Below are 18,050 nucleotides of genomic sequence, written 5' to 3'. Positions count from 1 at the left end.
ACTCTGGGACCCCTGTGGTGGCTGGGCACCTTAGTTTGAGAACCACTGGCCTAGAGGTTAGAGGGGTCGTCGGACTGGCAAAAGAGGTGAGCCATTGTGGGCCCCTGAGCGAAACCTTTGACCCCCAACAGCCCCCAGCCTCTGAAACTTGGCAGCCCCAATGCTCTCTAGTAAATAGAAATGGGTTAAATAGAAAGACTAATTTCCTAACTGGGCTAAATATGAATTTATATCATTATCATGTCCCAGTTTGACCTTCCCAGTTCCAATCAGGAAAAATAAACTTTTGTGGTTGGATCAGTTTCAGATTGGGGGAAATTTTCCAGCTGTTCTTTCTAAAGTTGGGTGGGAAATCAGCCTGTTGGATTTCCTCCGTGTTATGGTTATGTTTTTAGCTGCGTTTATTTGTTTGTTTGTGTTCAAGATAACTCAAAAAGTTATGGACGGGTTTTCACGATATTTTCAGGAGTTGTTGGAAATGTGAAAAAGGAAAAATTGATTTAATTTTGGTGGGAATTCCCATCACAGTTTGGATCCAGGAATTTTTTAAAGGATTCTTTAACCTTGTGAGGTAGGGCCATTTTCAACATTTGTGCACGTAACTCCAACGAAAATGGCCGGAGCACTTAGGGGGGAAAAAAAAATAAAACAAAAATAAAAACAGATATATTTTTTAACAGGATGTAAAATATATCAATTACTAATCCAGGTAAAGGAATAATTCTGGATACATTGATCCAGAATATGAAGAAATAGTGGGCCTTTGGAATTTTTATTATAGGAAGAGAAGAAATAAATAAAATATGGAGGGAACTGTGGCCCTTCGCCGAGGTTTGCACTCTCCGAGTGCTTTTCAAGTTTCTTTCTGCTGAAGGAGTGACTGCATCTCTGCCGTCAGCTGGTGATATAATCTATTTCCAGATATAATCTGTAGTTTTTGTTTCAGTCCTCTGCTTCATCTGGGATTGTTAAATCCATCGACCTTATCGTGGCCATTTGTTCTGGCAACTGGGCAGGTTTCTGGTTGTCTGGGTGATTCTGATAGCAGTTGTTTCTTTGAGGCCTAGTGCAGTGTGGATAACGACGGCAACCTGATCCAGAGTCTGATCTCCGTCCAGCTCGAAGCGATCCAGCGCTTTAGCTGCCAGCAGCTGGGCACAATAAAGATGCAGGCTTGATGATGATGGTTGGAGCGCATCGTTAGATGTATAACACTGGTTGGGTAGCAGCAGCAGCAGCCCTCCCTACTCCGTCTGCTGGCGAACAACGCTGCCTGGATGCACCCTCAGAGAATAAGCCCACCTTTCTCGTCTCCTCCCTTGATCTCCCCCACTGTTCCTTTCTATTCTGTGATTCTACCCCAGAAAAAACCTCTTTCTTCTTCTTCTCCTTCTCCCCTCCCAGTTTCTCGTCAGATCCACAGGGTTAGATTTTTATCGCTTTTCTGCGAGTCCTGCGAGGGGAACCTTGAGGGTCTCAGTGGGATCAATTTAAAAGGGAAGTGCTTGTCTCTCCTCCTCTCCTTGGCCCTCTCGGCTGATTGGGTCCGCTCGCCAGGAACTTGCAAGCTTTTGATCTTCAACCACCCCCATCGCCGCCTCCACCTCTGCTCAAAGTTTTTGTCAGTACACGGGCTAAAAGACAAAAAAAATCTGTTCCACTTTCTGCGAAATGTGGGCCCCAACCCCTTTTTCTCTGCACCTGTGAGAGACAAGGAGCAGTTTGTCGACCCACTGGGTGGTTCTAACAATCTGTAGCGTGATTGACTGGTCTTTGAAGATGTGAACTCGATCCATCACTTCAGGTAGAGCTTCGCTGAGGAGGACCTGCGAGGACCTCGGGCAGCTTTTTTGAACAACTGGTTAGAAGTTGCTGGGAGCTGTGATGCATTATTCAGTGGGCGTGGGGAGCGAGCGTCTCGATTACAGAGAGGAGGACGGTACGCGATGGTGCCTACGAGCAACTTGGAGGAACAGCAACCCTGCAGTCAACTTTCAATCACAGAAACAACACGCTATCGCTGCGTCTTGCTCCACCACTAATATGATTTAGTTGAAGCAGCAAATAAAGCTAAAGGGGGCTGAGAAATGTCTTCCAACTTCTAAAGCGGTATGGTTGGGTCAGGGCAGCGGTGTTTGGATAGGATCCAGGTCCATCACCCTCCTCCTCCTCCTGTCTCCCGACAGGTCAGTGGGGGTCATGCCAGAGTTTTTCTTATCCTACCTCTCTGACCTCTCATCTCTTGGGAAAACTCCAGTCACGACTCAGGATTAAAATTCCTGTTAAATTTAGCCCATCCAGGCCACAACTTATGGTGCTTTTGTTTTTCCAGTACGTGTCCCCGAAACATCCCCTTAACTTCACTCCAAAGGGAAGGAGTTTCTCTACTGCAGAATGGAAGGACCAAGAAGTTTGAGGTGGTTTGGTTTGTCAACGTTTGTGCTGCTGTATAGAAAAGCACCCCTTATTTCCAGGGCCCTCACTGATGACATCACCGGAGTACTTCTGCACTAATTGAGGTTTAATGCTAGAGTAGAGGGAGCAGGGCTGTAATTTTCCCGCCCCGGCCTGGAATAGAGACTTCAGCTTTTCATGTGGTTTAGGCTAATTTAAGCTTCAGCTCTGCAGCTGTGGGACACCTCACACTTTGTCCTTCATGTTCTGCTCGCAGATTAAAAGAAATCTGGAAAAGCTGCTTGTTTATAAGGTAATGTGAAGGACTTGGCTTTGCCCTGGTTTACACCTACTAAATTTAAGTATAGAGAGACTGATGGGATTTGAGAGGAGTCCAGTGGTGGGAAGTCCAGGTGTTTTTAAAGATTCAGTACTTTTAGCTCACCTTTTAAAAGAACCAATTCTTTCAGCTTTGGAACGAGTGATGTGTTTATGAACAAGCTGGCTCTAAGAGGCGACTCTTACTGGTGAAGAAGAAAAGCTAACTCCAGTTTGTTTTAACTGGCAATCAAAAATAGGAGCAAACAGGATGATGCTATTATGTGAAAGAAAGAAAGAGGGCAGTGTCAGAAGCATACCTGTCAAGTTCTGGATTTTAAGATACGGGAAATTCTCTGGGAACCGCCTAGAGGGTCGTAGTGGGGGTAGGAGAAGCGTCGTTCACCGGTTCCTGTCCCAATCATCAGTGCATGGTGGTGCGCGCAGTTCTTTCTGTGTTGGAAATATAAGTTAAATGGTTGCTGTGTTTATTCTTTGCAGGGGCGGAGGGTTTGTCTCCTCATATCGGTGTATTTTCTCCCCATATCAAAATATGTGAGATTTACGGGAACATAACAATCCATGAAATATGTAGGAAAGACGGAAAAAAAAAAAAAAAAGGGAGTTTCCCGGCCAAAAGTGGATACTTGACAGCTATGGTTAGAAAGACGAGGACTGTGATGCTACAGGACAAGTGGTTCTATATTCAGTTGTCCACTTAACGGTTTTATTAAAAGATTAAATGTTCTTTTTTTTTTATACAAAGATTGCATACAAATCATCCATATTTGCTTAATAAGGCTAAAATAGAAATAGATGAATGTTACTAAATAAAAACCATTGGGACTCTTCAAGAGCTTAACTTGCAACAATATCCTAAATACCACTACATTTAGCATCAGTAAGAGCTTCTTTTTAAGCTTTATTTACTTAAAATAAAATAAAATTGCTGAACTTTGGCACATTTTCTCACTGGCAGGCTCCCCTCCTCGATAACTAATTCAGCATTAGTCTTCATCCTGTCTCTTCTCTGAGCACTCTACAGCCAGTAAAAGTCAATCAGATGTAGGCTCTTGGCTCTTGTTCTCTCTTTTCCTCACATCTTCCAATTATGCCCTCTTGCATTTTCTTACTCTCAACAGTGGTGTAATTTCAGAACAGCCACTATGTTGTTATCACAGACTGTATATATAAGATGGGCGGAGCTTCCGTGACGTTACCTGTAGGTTTCTGAAGAGCTGAATTGAAGCTCATTGGGAGGTTCCGTCCATCGCCATCTTAGCAGCGTCATGCATGTTGTCTCTCCCAGAAAATACAAAATGGGCAAAGAGGTAAGGCTGATGAAGGTAAGCGAGGTAAAGCTAAGTCGCGCTCTTAAGCGGCTAAAAACCACGGTTGTTCTACATTACCCCTTGAAGCGGGAGATCGGGTACCTGTCAATCAAAAGGACAAAAATGCAAAATTTTGAGATAAAATTACTTTTAAACGGGCAAGTTAGAAAAAAATTCACTCCCCCTACAGTTGTCATGAAGGTAAACCTGACCTATTAAACCTAACATGGATTTTTGAGACGGGCAGTAAACATGTTTATTTCTGCTGTAAACATGTTTATTTCTGCTGTGAAGTTGGTCTTTTTGACATGGGAGTCTATGGGGATTTGCTCAGTTTTGGAGCCCCTAGTGGATGAAGGGGGAACTGCAGTTTTGTTACTTTGGCATAGGCTTCACTTTTAACCGCCGGAGGTTGCCGCTTGTTTGCTGTACAGTAGTGTGCGGGAAGGTGTTATATGCTTATATTATTATATTATTATATTATATGCTACTGTAAAGTTCTGCACTCTCCAGGGATAAATGTCACTTTGCCATTTAAACATTTCAAACACATATTTTTTACCATTAGAGAGGTAAATAGCGCCACTTTAACATTTTAATCAAACAGCTGAACACAGAGACACAACAAACAAGTGATAGTAATAAGAAGCCAGTATAATTATTATATTTATTATTCCCTCATCTCCATTTTGGCCACCAACCACTTATAGTTAAATTGATCTCATCGTCTGGCTGTTTTCTGACCCCCCTTTCTTCTCACATACTGGTATGGTCCTAGTCTTTCATTGCACGATTGGCACCTGTTGTGTCAATCAAAATAAAGTCTCAGCCCTTTTGAAGCCTTACTGACAAGAGTCAGTCCTCCTGTTTCCTAATAAGAATCAGATGCATCTGTGCGGTACTCTGAAATAGGTTCAGAAGTAGTTTTTCCCTTAGAAACTAATTTAAAATGTCTTTTTAATTTCAAAAACAAAAACATCAGATGAGATTATCCAAACTGGTTACTGAGAAGCAGATGTGCAGCTGCAGACTCCGACGGGAGATGATGGCAGGCTGCGATGCGGCACATATCGCTGTTCATGGTGAACCTCCGTAATGTACAGTGGCTTCAGGGTGTGATTAGGGATTAAAATGTTATGGGAGCAACTCTCAGCACACACACGCACTTATCCTGCTGTAGGAGTCGAGGAGCTGGACTCTGCTAGCGCTAGAGCCTTGTTACTCCTGGTAACGAGCCCTGTCAGAGCTGACATAACATCCCGCTTGGCGACTGATCCAGTGACCATCACAGCGCAGGTTTAGGGCTGCTGTTTGGAAATGAAAGTGCACTAACATGAGGAATGCCAGCCGCCTGATCTTTTCCTGTTAACTGCCTTCACAGTGAGGGTGGATGATGGGAGCAGCTGGGTGTTAAATGCTCTTACTTCAAACTTAAGTATAAAAGACAAATTCTGCTTTAATCCTGCACGTGGGGAGAATTATGCTGCGCTTTCAAGCATTTCTGGTGTATTTATTTAGCAGTAATCTTTATATGACGGGTGTGCTAACACCGCCGCACCAACACTTACTGTATGTACACCCTAATTCAGATAATTGAAAGTATTTTTCAAGCGTGCCGTGAATGCGTCCTGACGTGAGGTGCTGTGCATTTGTCCTGGAGCTTAATTTACACAAAGGTGGTTTGTTGAGGATAAGCATTTTCCTCTCTGCTCCCATCCCAGCTCATTAATGTCAGCCTGTTCCAGGCAGATGACTCGCTGTGTTGTCTGGAAAAAAAAAATACTAACAATCACATTTCAGCATCGCGTGGCCTCGGCTCCCATTTCTCAATAATTTATCCAGACAACTAGAATGATTATTCTATGAATATGCAGAAAAAATTCCTTCCCTTTGCTCTTTCTCTGAGTTTGTGCACGTCACTGTGAGCAAACATGTAGCTCTCCGTGTGTGTTGGTGTGTGTGTGTGTGTGTGTGTGTGGTTGCAGCTCTTTTTTTTTCTGCCTGAAACAAAGGAGGTGTCAGGGTGAATTAGCCCCCCTCCATCTGAACGCGCACAGAGCTTAGGGATGCACCACAGGTTCTGCTGAGTCGCACATGAGCCGCGGTGTCGGCCCCCTTCCCCGCCACGCTCGCTCCCTCTCCACTCCTGAGCCGCTCTAACAAGGTTGTTGGAAGAGGATAAGGCGTGTTAAATGAATAATTTACACACAAGAGCGCTCCTTATTTATTTAATACGGCTGGATGTGACTGAATGGGCAGCCTGCGTCCCCGACCGCCGAGACACTGCTGGCTAAACGAGCTCTCGCTCAGCTTAATGGAGGGCCAAAGCGACAGGCATTTAGAGGGAGCAGGGGGCTGCAAGAGAGAGGATGTTCAGTGTGTGTTTTGCGTGTGTGCGGTTGTCAAACAGCCCATGTTGTCGGTGTGTAAACCACATCTCTGCAGCTGTATTCTCATCATCAGAGCCCCATGTTAGTAAACAGTCTGCATCATATCATTTAGCGGCAAATGACTTAATCATATTAAAGCCGCATAGTGAAATGATTACTGCCATCTAGTGGTGTAGCTGGAGATAGCAACCATCTCAGAACCGGATGTCCTGCTTCTGCAGGTTAAGTGAGCTGACCAGGAGTTTCCATCTAGGTGAAACCGCTCTGATGTTTTCTCCTCTTTTCTGCCTCCATCCATCCCGGATCCTCCAGTTTCTGCATGATGAAACAAGTCGGATTTGTTTCATGTTGACCAACCAAAGAAAAGAGGAGATGACCCTCTTGTAACATGAAATATTTACTGAACCTGCGCGTAAAGGTGGAAAGAGACGGGCGCACGTTGCCTATCTTTCTAACATGTGGTCACAGAAAAAGTGTTCCTTTTTGCTGATATGACTTTTCAAGTTGAATTGAATGATTTTTTTGTGTAATTTTGGGCTCAGGATCTTAATGTGTTATAAGACAAAATTAAGGATGTTTGAGTTAAAATGGGCATTCCCGTATTCCTGCTCCAACACACCTGACTCAAATCAATCAGCCATTATGCAGAACGTCATAGGCTGCTGGATCCACTTGATGTAAGCCAGGTGTGTTGGTGCAAGGATACATGGAAAACCTGCAGGACCTCGAATCACAAAGGGGTCAACAAGGGATTGAAATACTAAAAAAAATTAAGTCTTAATTTTTTTTAATGGAGTGTTTTGTGGTTGCTTTTAATATTATTTGCATTTATTTGCAATTATTTTAGTTTACATATTTTTTTTAATCTTATGCTATTTTATTTATTTTAAAATTACTTTTTCATTTAAGAATATTTTTATCTGTTGCAATTATTTAATTATTAATTATTTATATTATTAATATTATTATTATTATTATTATAAATATTTTAATTATTATTATTATTAGTAGTAAAGTTATTAATTAATAATTATTTAGTTATTTGATTATTTATTTTAATTTTATGTACAGGCGGTCCTTGGGTTTACATGGTTCTCGACTTACATCGTTTCATCTTCACGATGCTCATTAAATAAATGTAAATAAAAAAATATAGCAAGTTTGGAAGTTACGAAGATCTATATAAGCTCTTACGACGTGTGACATGGAGGTTGAGACGACGCCTCAGTGTGTATTTTAATTGCCTGTACTGTTTATCTATTAACATGATGAATAATACGTGTTTTTAGATAGATATTTAGTGATCAAAGGGGAAAAATTGGGTTTTTACGAATAAAAATCCGACTTAAGCGGAATTTTGGGTTAAGTTGCAGTGCTAGGAACAGAACTTGTTCACAAACTGCATGTAATTAATTTTCTAAAATAACTTTTATTCTCTTTTTCACTTTTATCATTTATCTATCTGTCTATCAATCTATCGATCTTTTGATCTACGGAATCTATCGATCTACGTGTGTGTGTGTGTGTGTGTGTGTGTGTGTGTGTGTGTGTGTGTGTGTGTGTGTATTTATAATATGCGTTTTTAAATGTTAATATTTCTTAATTAAGCCCTCTAACGATGGGAACGAACCTTTTTAGCCTCGTAAACCACAGTAAAGTGAGTTTCTGAGCGTCTGCAGTCACATGACTGGAAACCATCAACTTCACATCAAATCTGTTAAAATTTCTATCTTTAAACTCTACAATTGACTTTTTTTTTTTATCTTCTGCAGGGGGCGTATGCCGAGGGGGGGGACAGCAGCACCCTGGAAGAGAAGCAGCTGAGGAAGAAGTTATCATCCTGCTGGTAAAGACCAGATGAACTACATTGATCTCATAGCGACTCGTCGTTAGAACGGTGTGCTCAGTGTGTTCAGGTCTTCGTATAAAAACCTAACCGCAGTTGTTTTCCGTGCTTCAGGATCAGACAAGCACAGAGACACGAGGGTTGAAAGGAAATAAATGTCAGTCCTGCTTCATAATTCATCATCAGCCTGATTTCAGAGGCAGAAATAAAAAAAAAAAAATGTTCCAAACGAACGAAGCTCAGAGCAAAATCCTTGAAAGCTTCACTCCTGACATCTCGTCATCTTCTTCACCGTCCTCCTGCGGACAGAGCCGCGCCGCTCTGTGTGTGTTTCCCAGGAGAATAAAATCCCACCGCTCGCACTGACCTCATTATAAAAAATAGCTCATCTCTTCATCAGTTACATTTGCCTGTTTCCTCCTCTTCAGCCTTGGCTATCCATCCATCCCCTCCCTTCAGTGATGCTGTCAGACTTTACGGAGGATTTAAAGCTTATGCAAGTGCTTGTAACGCTGAAGTTTTCTCCACCCCTGTCGTGACCAATGCGGCCCTAATCTGCGACGTCTTTTAATCATGAAGCATCTTGGTGCAACAGCACAGACTGTCTTTATGTGAGCTGTTGGTGTTGTTTCCTGGTAAGACAGAGGTTTTTACCCCCCGCCCCCTCTCCTTCCCTCTATGACAACCGGAGGCACATATCCGCTTAATTCAACTGCGGTATCGGTGATCATCGAGGTTTGAGGTGGGCTTTGATCCTGACAGATAGCATTAGCAGCTGCTTTAATGGCGCAGCTGATGGACTCGGATGCTCTGATTGGCTGGATGTTCCTGATCTTCCTTCAGAGAAATTCAGTTTAATGTTCAAAGTTAACTGGGACAAGTTTTGTCACCACTGCCTGACCCGGCTGTGATGATGATGATGAGCAACTAACCGTGTGAAGCCGCGGTCATCTGCAGCGCTGCATGTTCTCCTGTTCTCAGGTTAGGGTTGACAGAAGATGCAGGTTGTAGGTACTGCTCAGGGCTGAAGCGTGGCACATTCTGCTGAATGAAAGAGGTCAGGGTTTATCTCGCTCATCAGTATCCTCTGATATGTGGTCTTTATTCTTTATTGCACAGATGGCAGCAGGGATGGAATAAAATCTGCAGCTTGTTGGTGAATAAATGAAATGAGTGGGAATAAAAGTAAGCTAAAGTAAAGACCTCTTTATGCCCCTGTATGGACATAGATGGGGGTTTCAAACGCTGTCATATGTTGCTATATCTTCGTCGTTACCATGGTGATAAGTCTGTTCCTCCACTAGTGGGCAGTGCTGAGTTCACTGTTGTGTTTTAACGCGGTTGGCAGCGGTAAGGAACTGCTGTAAAGTTGTTTACAACTGTCCAAAAACACCAGAAAAAGAATAAAACCACAAAGTTTTTGCTCTTCTTACATTCTTCTACATCTCTTTTGGGTATTTTTTATTTTCCCATTTCAGTCTTCTTCCTTTTCCTCCTGTTATTCTTCTTCTTTGGTTTATCAGCTATAACACTTAATGCTGCCCCCCACCATTTCTGGTGGTACTGCTTCATTTTCTGCGTCAACTAACAGACAGCTAAAGCCCTTCAAAACAGACCAAACTAGACGAGTAGCCGACATATAGGAGACAAACCGCACTTCATATTCATTCAATTTAATTCAATTCAACTTTATTTTTATAGCGTCAAATCACGGCAATGCCATCTCAAGACGCTTTACAGACAGGAAAAAAAACCCCAGAATGAAACCAATTCGTAATAGCCTATATAAAGAAACCAAGATTGAGTTGTGTTTATCTTCTGTTTGGAGGATAAATGTGCCTTAAAGCTGGATTTATTGTTGCACAATACACCTGACGCTGGTGAAACATACTGTCACACTCCAGCGGTAGGGCCACGAGGTTGTGTTGCAGTTAGTGTACAGATTCAAGAGAAGCTCTGACGTTAGCAGAGCACACGGCGAGGCCGTAACCAACCTCAAGCAGACATAAATCCAGCTCATATATGGCGTTTTGTGAAAAAAACTGACCAAAAAACATAACTTTTCTGTATTTTGATGAGTAGAAGAACAAAAACACTTTGTGTAGCCTGAAGAGTTAATGCAGAATGAGAAGACATTTCTGAATGAAAAGGTGTGTAAGAAGGACTTACTATTTTCCTGTGTTGTGTGATTCAGATCAGCTGCCAGGTCCTTCTGCATGATGACAATCCTAAGTTTATTCATACGGTCAGTGATGCTTCCCCCCCCCCCCCCCCAAACCCAGGTTGAAGGGGGTTTCCACCAACATTTCCACGAATTTTTATAACCCAGAATTAAATTTTTTTTTACCAGAGTGAAAGAATTCCTGGTAATCTGCGTGGTTTTCATTTCCACCAGACTGCTAAGGGAAATGTATTCTAATCAGGCTGATGTTTGTCAAAACGGAGGTCATACCCTCTTCAGCCTCTCTGGTCCTTTTAGTTTGTTTTTTTTTCTGAATTAGTTCCTGTGTGTGTTGTCGGGAATGACTCTTTACTACCAGGTAAACGAGTCTCTCTGGGTTTTATTATAAAACTGATCGATCATGAAGTGTTTGTGACAGAAGCCAGATCAGTATCTTTAAATCAGACTCACATCTGTTCCATCATTTACAACACAAGGAGTGAGGTCTGATCATTCATTCATTTTTATTCTATCTGGTCTGCATCGTCCTGATTCTTTCTTATCCTGAGTCATGGTGAGGTGGTGAAAGTGTCATTATATGGTCTATAAATTATTGTTAACAACATTAGGTATGTAAGTAAATAAAATGAGTAAGGATAGAAAATAAGAGTTTTACATTCAGCTTTTTGGCTTTTCTTCCACACAGTAAGTTGCAGGTTTGAAGCTGCGTGGAGTACAAGCGACAACCTCCGGCGGTTAAAAGTGAAGCCTAGAAGTGCATAAAACTGCAGTTCCCCTTTCATCCACTAGGGGCTCCAAAACAGAGCAAATCCCCATAGACTTCCATGTTAAAAAGACCAACTTCACAGCAGAAATAAACATGATTACAGCCTGGTGCAAAAATTCATTTTAGGTTTAAAATATCAGGTTTACCTTCATGACAACTGTTGGGGGGAGTGGATTTTTTTCTAACTCGCCCGTTTAAAAGTAATTTAATCTCGAAGTTCGGCATATTTAGGGTTGTGTCCTTTTGATAGACAGCTACCTGATCTCCGGCTTCAAGTCAGAAGAACGTAGAACAACCGCGGTTTTTAGCCGGTGAACAATGTGACTTAGCTTTAGCCCGCTTACCTCCGTTAGCTGGCTAGCTCCTGTTATCTCCAGGTTAGCTCGGTTAGCTCTTAGCTACAGAAAGCTAGGAGTTCGCTCGATGTGAATCATCCGCCATGACGCTTACAGCCCCCAGTCTCAGCTCCACCTCTTTGCCCATATTTGTATTTTCCTGGTGAGAGGACATGCATGACCCTGCAAATTTGGCAATGGAAGGAACCGCCCACCGAGCTTCAATCTAGCTCTTCAGGAACCTACGAGTGACGTCACGGAGGCCCCGCCCATTTTTTATGTACAGTCTATGGTCGAGTGTCATCCTCAGTAAGAACAGGAACCTCGTTGTCAGTCCACCTTTCGTAGCTCCATTGTTTTTAACCCCTTGGTACCAGACGTCCCATTGGTGGAACACGACATGTATACGTTTTGCTCTGTCTTCTTTGCAAGTTTCTTTTCTTTTTTACCTACATGTTACACGCTATTAGACCGCTATGATACTTGAGATGTGAATGATGTGATCCGTACCGGGCTGCAGTCATATGTGTAGTCAGTAACCACTTACTTCAGAGCTGTTGCAATGCAGTTAAGCTTTGAAGCCACACTGTCCTGCTATAGCAGGCGATGCTACAACAAAAGCGCTGCTGTTACACCAGCAAGGGTCCGATAAAAGAAGTCCAGTAAAGCAACAAGTCTTTTATCTATAACAACATGTTTTATTTGAGGATTTTAAAGGTTAAAATCATCAGTGGAAATTTTTTGAGGTTTGTTTTTAAATAAATGAAAAGGATCCTGTGATGTAAAAGGAACTTAGATCCCAGTTTGGCCTGCAGGTGAAGCAGCCCAGTTTTCTCCAGGTAATGGGTTTATCGTCTGTCTACTGGGCAGAAACGTGGCTCAGGTTGTAGAGCTGCAACCTAAACGACCTCCAGGTTTTTCTCTGGGTTTATCTTCATCATTTTAAGCTCAAATGCTGCCACGTCCGGTTTTTACCCTTCCAGCTGACAAGATTGTACTTTAGCTTGGATTTACCACCAGGTGTGCGTGTGCTTGTTAGCATCCACCTCTCCTTTGTAGTGTTAGCCTCTCACCTGGTGATGCTGCCGCTGTCTCCGCCAGGAGAGGCCGTCCCACGTTGGAAAGGAGTGCCTTGCTTTGACCTGCTTTCAGAAGCGCCGGCTTCACCCCAACGGGAGGAGAACTGTTGGGATCATCTGCATATTCTTTTGATCTCGCTTCATGTTTCTTGGAGCAGCCGTCATTAAGGAAGTTTTCAGCGTTCCCTCTTCTTCTTCTGCCACGCGCTCCCTCTCTGGTGGTCTCGTAGCCCCTCGCTCGCGCTGCGGTCACCAGCAGTTAAGGGGGAAACCACTCCGTCTTTCAACGTTCAGGTGTTTTGTGTGTTTCTGTGCATGTGTGCTGCTACCTCCACCCCCCCTCCATCTCATCTCTTCTCCTCCCTGTTTTTTTGTCTCAGGGCGCATCACGTCCCTGAACCTGCTCTAATTAGCATCATCTCGCACAGCGCTGTTTATTTTCTCAGGTACCGTCAGATGGGAGGGAGGTGAGAATGAAAGAGTCGGACCGAGGGAGACGGGAAGAAGAGGCAGAAATGAATCAGTGAATCAAAGAGCTGAGAGACCGTCTCACTCCGGATGAAGGGTGTAATGATGTCTAGAAAGACATGATGCAGAGATGGAGAAGTTTCCCGCCTCCCCTCTGCCTTCTCCGCCGTTTCATCTGAGATGCTGATCGCCTAAAATTAGCAAGCTAGCAGCTTCCCCCCTTCCTTCCTTCCTTCCTTCCTCCCGCTGCAGAGGGATCATTAAGGTGGGACTGGGAGCCCAGGTGTTGTCTCTGTGTCCCAGTCAGCCTCTTGGCACGGCAGCAGATAGAAAGTGGTTTGTTCTGCTTGTTAAACTCTGGAGATGCAGAAGTCGGAACGTCTGTGTGTTTATTAGATGGTCTGAGAGGAGAAACTTGTTATATTTGGTCATTTGATATCTTCAGCAGATATGTTTGCTTGAAATCAGCTGGACGGTGGGGGGGGGGTCTTGTCCTGTCGGGGTCTGCAGCTGCTCTGCATTGGTGCAGGTTTTTACCTTTCTGCATCTGGTCATGTGCTGTCACCAAGTCTGAGCTGAACACTTATATGCCTCAAGTTATCTGAACTTTTCCATGAAACTCCTCCTGCAGGAGGTTGTGGCGGTGCTGTGGTCCTCCCCAAGCCCACCTCCTCTCATTAAATTTAACTGGAGATATCATGGTTGTTTGATTCCATAATTAATCTCGGTATTAAACATAAAGAGGCGTATTACAGTAGGACGCCATGGCAGAGGACGAGTGATATTGAGTCATCCTTGTCAGATTTTTCTGGACCGAGGAGTCGTTGTTTCGGACAGCTGGTTGGCCTGTAAAGCAGGACATAAAACGAGGAAATACTTCCAGTGTGCTTCTGCACCTGCAGGATCATCACCAGCTTTGTAAATTTAGGGCTGTGACCAGATTCTTTTGTCTCAATTCGATTTTTTTTTTTGTGCCGATTGGATTTAAGTTACGATTCTTTGGGATTGACGATTTTTAGTTTGATTGTAAACAGCAGACCATGTGAAAAAGTTGCACGATAAAAAAAAATCAACTGTGTGTCAGTTTTTAAGATACAATCTGCAGCAGTGTATCCAAACCAGCTGTTTGAACCTCTACTCTGGTTTCAGAAGCTTGAGCTGCATATAAAAGTGCTGGTTTGAGTGTCTGTTGTCTTCCTGCTGCGCTACGTTTGGCTGTTAGCTCTGCTTTTACCTCAGAATGGCGTCTTGCTAGCTGGGCAGGAATGTTAGTCGTGTTACCGCCGTATTACAGTTTACAAACAACTTTCCACATGTCCAGCTCTGCTTTTCGCTTCAAAGCAAAACATCCAGAATGTGTCCAAACTTTTGACTCAAAATGTGATGATGGAGGTTTTTATCCGTGTACATTTCTACAGGTTGTCGCCGTTCTCTGTCTTCTGTTTACGTGTTTTCCAAAACGGATATAACATCATGTTACCAGACAGTGGGAGAGAAACACTTCGCCCCCTGCTGGAGAAAAGCTGTAACTTCTTCTCCATCTGACATCTGAACATAAAAACATTTAAAATAGAAAAACATATCGATTTTTGACCAAAAAAAATGTAATTAAAAATTGTAAAACAAAACACAAATTTTATGTGAATCAGTGTTTTTTCTCCCACCTCAAGTAACTAATGTTTATGGTTACGTTTATTTGCTGTTTTCTAATCTTGTCATTAATGTGACAGATTAAACATTCACCTGATGTTTCACCACACAGATGGGGAAAAAAGCCTTCATGATAGACTAAACCGTCCATTATGAAGGTAGACACGCTGGTCAAACATAACTGACTGGAAGTATAAGAAAGTGTTTTTAATTCCAGACGTGGTCTTATTTTACTGCTCCAGTGTTATTTATGCCAGACAGAAGCTACGCTGCTAAAGCACAGCTGCAAAGAAGCCAGGTGGAGGTCCTGTAGCATTTTCCTTCTCTGAGAAGAATCAGATGTAGGTTTTATTTATTGTTGTTTATTTATGTTAGCATCAAAAGTTAGAGAAAAAAAAATCAAACTTGTGACAAATAGACGTATGAAATAGTGTTTTATGTGATTTTACACATTTAAAAACACACAGTAATCAGCGGAAGAGAGTGTGTAACCGTGGCGATGCCCCTCGCATCGGCCCTCTGCTCCACACCTTCCACCACTCTTTACGGCTGTTTGACCTATCCAGGAGTCCAAATGTCACGCTGGAGGGAAAGGTCAGCGCGAGGTTTAGAGCCGACTCTGAATGGCCGACAGGGCGCCGGCGGCTCGAGGGGGGTGTTGCTACATTAACACCGGACTCCCACCCACCCCCCCCCCCCCCCCCACCCCCCACCCCCCACCCCATGCTTGCATGCATTTACGCACTGCTGTCGCCTCAGCTCCACTTCAGCTCTGAGCTGGCAGATGTGTCATGGGTGTGCACGTGACTCTGCGTGCACGTGCTCATATTGCTCTCCCAGCGTTACGACTTCTTGGATGAAACTTGACCATGTTGGACACCAGGTCAGAGGTCAGCGGTTGCCGGGGTTTTACAGCATCCTGCCTCCTCTTTCATGCCGGCGGTCCGGCACCCCAGCTGGACTTTCTGTCCCCAGCTGGACTTTCTGTCCCCAGCTGGACTTTCTGTCCCCACCTAGATCTTCTGTCCCCACCTAGACTTTCTGTCTCCACCTAGACTTTCTGTCCCCAGCTGGACTTTCTGTCCCCAACTAGATCTTCTGTCCCCACCTAGACTTTCTGTCTCCAGCTGGACTTTCTGTCCCCACCTAGATCTTCTGTCCCCACCTAGACTTTCTGTCCCCAGCTGGACTTTCTGTCCCCAGCTGGACTTTCTGTCCCCAACTAGATCTTCTGTCCCCACCTAGACTTTCTGTCTCCAGCTGGACTTTCTGTCCCCACCTAGATCTTCTGTCCCCACCTAGACTTTCAGTCCCCAGCTGGACTTTCTGTTCCCAGCTAGACTTTCTGTCCCAAGCTGCACTTTCTGTCCCAAGCTGCACTTTCTGTCCCAAGCTGGACTTTCTGTCCCCACCTAGACTTTCTGTCCCCACCTAGACTTTCAGTCCCCACCTAGACTTTCAGTCCCCACCTAGACTTTCTGTCCCCAGCTGGACTTTCTGTCCCCAGCTGGACTTAAAGTCCCCACTTAGACTTTCTGTCTCCACCTAGACTTTCTGTCCCCGGCTGGACTTTCTGTCCCCACCTAGACTTTCAGTCCCCGGCTGGACTTTCTGTCCCCGGCTGGACTTTCTGTCCCCACCTAGACTTTCTGTTCTTGACTGGACTTTCTGTCCCCACCTGGACTTTCTGTTCCCGGCTGGACTTTCTGTCCCCACCTAGACTTTATGTCCCCACTTTGACTTTCAGTCCCCACCTGGACTTTCCGTCCCCACCTGGACTTTCAGTCCCCACCTGGACTTTCTGTCCCCACCTAGACTTTCAGTCCCCACCTAGAGTTTCTGTCCCCACCTAGACTTACTGTCCTCTCCTAGACTTTCTGTCCCCGACTGGACTTTCTGTCCCCACCTAGACTTTCTGTCCCCACCTAGACTTTGTCCCCAGCTGGACTTTCTGTCCCCGGCTGGACTTTCTGTCCCCAGCTGGACTTTCTGTCCCCGGCTGGACTTTCTGTCCCCACCTAGATCTTCTGTCCCCACCTAGACTTTCTGTCCTTGACTGGACTTTCTGTTCCCAGCTGGACTTTCAATCCCCACCTGGACTTTCTGTTCCCAGCTGGACTTTCTGTCCCCACCTAGACTTTCAGTCCCCACCTAGACTTTCTGTCCCCGGCTGGACCTTCAGTCCCCACTTAGACTTTCTGTCTCCACCTAGACTTTCTGTCCCCGGCTGGACTTTCTGTCCACACTTAGACTTTCTGTCCCCGGCTGGACTTTTTGTCCCCGGCTGGACTTTCTGTCCCCACCTGGACTTTCTGTCCCCACCTAGACTTTCAGTCCCCACCTAGACTTTCTTTCCCTGGCTGGACTTTCAGTCCCCACCTAGACTTTCTGTCTCCACCTAGACTTTCTGTCCCCGGCTGGACTTTCTGTCCCCGGCTAGACTTTCTGTCCCCGACTGGACTTTCTGTCCCCACCTAGACTTTCTGTCCCCACCTAGACTTTATGTCCCCAGCTGGATTTTGTGTCCCCGGCTGGACTTTCTGTCCCCACCTGGACTTTCTGTCCCCACCTAGACTTTCAGTCCCCACCTAGAGTTTCTGTCCCTGGCTGGACTTTCAGTCCCCAGCTGGACTTTCTGTCCCCACCTAGACTTTCTGTCCTCGACTGGAATTTCTGTCCCCACCTAGACTTTCTGTCCCCACCTAGACTTTATGTCCCCACTTGGACTTTCTGTCCCCAGCTGGACTTTCAGTCCCCGGCTGGACTTTCTGTCCCCACCTAGACTTTCTGTCCTTGACTGGACTTTCTGTCCCCAGCTGGACTTTCTGTCCCCACCTGGACTTTCTGTTCCCGGCTGGACTTTCTGTCCCCACCTAGACTTTATGTCCCCACTTTACTTTCTGTCCCCAGCTGGACTTTGTGTCCCCGGCTGGACTTTCAGTCCCCACCTAGACTTTCAGTCCCCACCTAGACTTTCTGTCCCCACCTAGACTTTGTCCCCAGCTGGACTTTCAGTCCCCGGCTGGACTTTCAGTCCCCGACTGGACTTTCTGTCCCCACCTAGATCTTCTGTCCCCACCTAGACTTTCTGTCCTTGACTGGACTTTCTGTTCCCAGCTGGACTTTCAATCCCCACCTGGACTTTCAGTCCCCACCTGGACTTTCTGTCCCCACCTAGACTTTCAGTCCCCACCTAGACTTTCTTTCCCTGGCTGGACTTTCAGTCCCCAGCTGGACTTTCTGTCCCCAACTGGAATTTCAGTCCCCACCTAGACTTTCTGTCCCCACCTA

At 44.7% G+C, this 18,050-nt stretch overlaps 1 protein-coding gene across 2 annotated transcripts in view; it reads left to right on the top strand.

Annotated features, from left to right (window-relative positions):
- Positions 1–18,050, top strand: part of znf438 (zinc finger protein 438) — a 64,728-nt gene that overhangs the window by 29,877 nt on the left and 16,801 nt on the right. For both annotated transcript variants that reach the window (XM_079259897.1, XM_079259898.1), the window contains exon 2: positions 8,206–8,279. The gene's annotated coding sequence lies outside the window, so the exon portion shown is untranslated. The remainder of the gene's footprint in view (positions 1–8,205; positions 8,280–18,050) is intronic.

The sequence above is a fragment of the Telmatherina bonti genome (assembly GCF_933228915.1).
Source record: "Telmatherina bonti genome assembly, chromosome: 20".
Taxonomy (NCBI): Eukaryota; Metazoa; Chordata; class Actinopteri; order Atheriniformes; family Telmatherinidae; genus Telmatherina; species Telmatherina bonti.
This window is presented reverse-complemented; position numbering and strand designations above follow the sequence as displayed.